General features: G+C 43.4%; 1 non-coding gene across 1 annotated transcript; it reads right to left on the bottom strand.

Moving 5' to 3' along the window:
- Positions 1-999: 999 nt before the first annotated feature.
- Positions 1,000-1,130, bottom strand: LOC115029142 (small nucleolar RNA SNORA17). The gene has a single exon (XR_003834710.1). It is a non-coding gene; the product is annotated as a small nucleolar RNA SNORA17 (small nucleolar RNA).
- Positions 1,131-3,464: the final 2,334 nt, after the last annotated feature.

The raw sequence follows: 3,464 nt of genomic DNA, 5'->3' as shown, positions 1-3,464 counted from the left end.
AATGAGGCTCATATAACAACTTGGGCTGAGATTTGTCATGGTTCTTAGACATTGGGGCTGATGACTCTTGTATATAAGGAAAATACTGGCCCTCTTTGTGGTCTACCACCAGTCAGGGGAGGAGAAGGGAAAGAGAGGAAATAGGAATTCAGCCATGAGGTCCAGGAGACATGACAAGAAAACAGCTGGAACAGAGAAAGCCATAAAATGCAAGTATGTCAGGGATTTTTTCTGGGAGGTAGCCAGATTAGTTTAGAGGATTAAAATAGATTCATAGTGTTCCATTGTTGTGCCTTAAAGCTGTTAAATGAATAAGTAAAATAATCCTGTCCCAATTATTTCAGAGCTATCCAGGTTAAGAGAAAACTGAAACATTTATAAAATAACCACTAACAACATCTGTCTGGCCTTTGGTGGTAACAGATTCCTGCTGCTGCAGAGTCATGGACTAAGATGTGGTCCCCAGTGGCAGCACTGGCCAGGACCCAGCCATAGCCCCAGGTGGCATCACTTGCTACTCACATCAGGCTGTTCATCATTACCCTCCACGTTCCAGTTGTGCCTCTCTTCACTATGTTTACATCCTATTTTACTCTTTCTCTTCCATTTCTTTACTACTTACCTATTCCTCTTAGTAGTACCCAGGGTCTCTGAGGGTATGGAGTGGTCTCAGGAGTGCTATGTCCCTCTCATGCATTGTGTATTATGGCGCCAGGCAAAAGTCATCTCGGACATGGTCTGTCCCTATCATTCCCAGGCCTGCGCTGCACAGGGCTGGTGGTCATCTCAGGCTAGCTCCCTGGCTGGGCCCCATGGTGCTGATGTGGTGGTAATCTTGGACTCACTCCTCCCCCAACCATCCTAAGTGACCCCTTACAAGAGTTGTCTGTCTCAGGCTCACTCCTGTGGGACTGAGGTAGAATCTCTGGCTTGCTTCTGTCCTGGAAGTACCTGACTGGTGCCATCCTGGTGGTTGTCTCAGGCTAGCTTGTTTCAGGTAATGTTAGGCTACTAATCATCCCGATATTCATAGATTAGAATACTGAGTCGAGGTACAGCCTCTCTTTTCTCTGCCACCTACTGACACACATGTGACACAGCAGCCATATCTGCACCACCTTAGGGGCAGGGTCCAACTACTTTTATGGCTACCATGAACCTCTCTATTGTAGCAGCCAACAATAGGTCTTTAAGCTCTTTTTTTATGAATCATCACCACAGAACAGTGTAGAATTACAAACTGAATTGGGAAACATGAAAGATAATTGCTACAGTTTGATGTAGTTTATCCTTGAAAGGCTCACAAGTTGAAAACTCCTTCCCTTATGTGGAGATAGTATCATAGTGTGGACCCTTTAAGAAGTAGGGCCTATTGGAAGATAATTACGTCATGGGGTTTGGACCTTATGAATGCTTTAACAGGATAACAAAGGAGAGGAAACAAAGTAGTCCCCCATACCCTCCCCCACCCACTCCCAATTCTTGGCCCTGGCATTCCCCTGTACTGAGGCATATAAAGTTTGCACGACCAATGGGCCTCTCTTTCCACTGATGGCCAGCTAGGCCATCTTCTGATACATATGCAGCTAGAGACATGAGCTCCAGGGGGTACTGGTTAGTTCATATTGTTGTTCCACCTATAGGGTTGCAGATCTCTTTAGGTCTTTGGGTACTTTCTCTAGCTCCTCCATTGGGGGCCCTGTGATCCATCCAATAGCTGACTGTGAGCATCCACTTTTGTGTTTGCTAGGCCCCAGAATAGCCTTGCAAGAGACAGCTATATCAGGGTCCTTTCAGCAGAATCTGGCTAGTGTGTGCAATGGTGTAAGTGTTTGGGGGCTGATTATGGGATGGATCCCTGGGTATGGAAATCTCTAGATGGTCCATCCTTTCATCTCAGCTAAAATCTTTGTCTCTGTAACTCCTTCCATGGGTGTTTTGTGCCCAATTCTAAGAATGAGCAAAGTGTCCACACTTTTGTCTTCGTTCTTCTTGAGTTTCATGTGTTTTGCAAATTGTATCTTGTACTTTGGGTATTCTAAGTTTCTGGGCTAATATCCACTTATCAGTGAGTACATATTGTGCGAGTTCTTTTGTGATTGGGTTACCTCACTCAAGATGATGCCCTCCAGGTCCATCCATTTGCCTAGGAATTTCATAAATTCATTCCTTTTAATAGCTGAGTAGTACTCCATTGTGTAAATGTACCACATTTTCTGTATCCATTCCTCTGTTGAGGGGCATCTGGGTTCTTTCCAGCTTCTGGCTATTACAAATAAGGCTGCTATGAACATGGTTGAGCATGTGTCCTTCTTACCAGTTGGAATATCTTCTGAATATATGCCCAGGAGAGGTATTGTGGGATCCTCCGGGAGTACTATGTCCAATTTTCTGAGGAACAGCCAGACTGATTTCCAGAGTGGTTGTACAAGCTTGCAATTCCACCAACAATGGAGGAGTATTCCTCTTTCTCCACATCCTTGCCAGCATCTGCTGTCACCTGAATTTTTGATCTTAGACATTCTGGCTGGCTTGAGGTGGAATCTCAGGGTTGTTTTGATTTGCATTTCCCTGATGATTAAGTATGCTGAACATTTTTTCAGGTGCTTCTCTGCCATTCGGTATTCCTCAAGGGAGAATTCTTTGTTTAGCTCTGAGCCCCATTTTTAATGGGGTTATTTGATTTCCTGGAGTCCACCTTCTTGAGTTCTTTATATATATTGGATATTAGTCCCCTATCTGATTTAGGATAGGTAAAGATCCTTTCCCAATCTGTTGGTTGCCTTTTTGTCTTATTGACGGTGTCTTTTGCCTTACAGAAGCTGTGCAATTATATGAGGTTCCATTTGTCAATCTTACATCTTGATCTTACAGCACAAGTCATTGCTGTTCTATTCAGAAATTTTCCCCTGTGCCCATATCTTCGAGGCTTTCCCCCACTTTCTCCTCTGTAAGTTTCACTGTCTCTGGATTAATGTGGAGTTCCTTGATCCATTTAGATTTGACCTTAGTACACGGAGATAGGAATGGATCAATACCCATTCTTCTCCATGATAACTGCCAGTTGTGCCAGCACCATTTGTTGAAAATGCTGTCTTTTTTTCCACTGGATGGCTTTAGCTCCCTTGTCGAAGATCAAGTGACCATAGGTGTGTGGGTTCATCTCTGGGTCTTCAATTCTGTTCCATTGGTCTACTGTCACTATACCAGTACCATGCCATTTTTATCACTATTGCTCTGTAGTACAGCTTTAGGTTAGGCATGGTGATTCCACTAGAGGTTCTTTTATCCTTGAGGAGAGTTTTTGCTATCCTAGTTTTTTTGTTATTCCAAATGAATTTGCAGATTGTTCTTTCTAATTCGTTGAAGAATTGAGTTGGAATTTTGATGGGGATTGCATTGAATCTGTAGATTGCTTTTGGCAAGATAGCCATTTTTACTATATTGATCTGGAGTTTGGTATT

This window comes from Mus caroli, unplaced genomic scaffold (assembly GCF_978045245.1).
Source record: "Mus caroli unplaced genomic scaffold, Mus_caroli_1 scaffold_15, whole genome shotgun sequence".
In the NCBI taxonomy this organism is placed as follows: Eukaryota; Metazoa; Chordata; class Mammalia; order Rodentia; family Muridae; genus Mus; species Mus caroli.
This window is presented reverse-complemented; position numbering and strand designations above follow the sequence as displayed.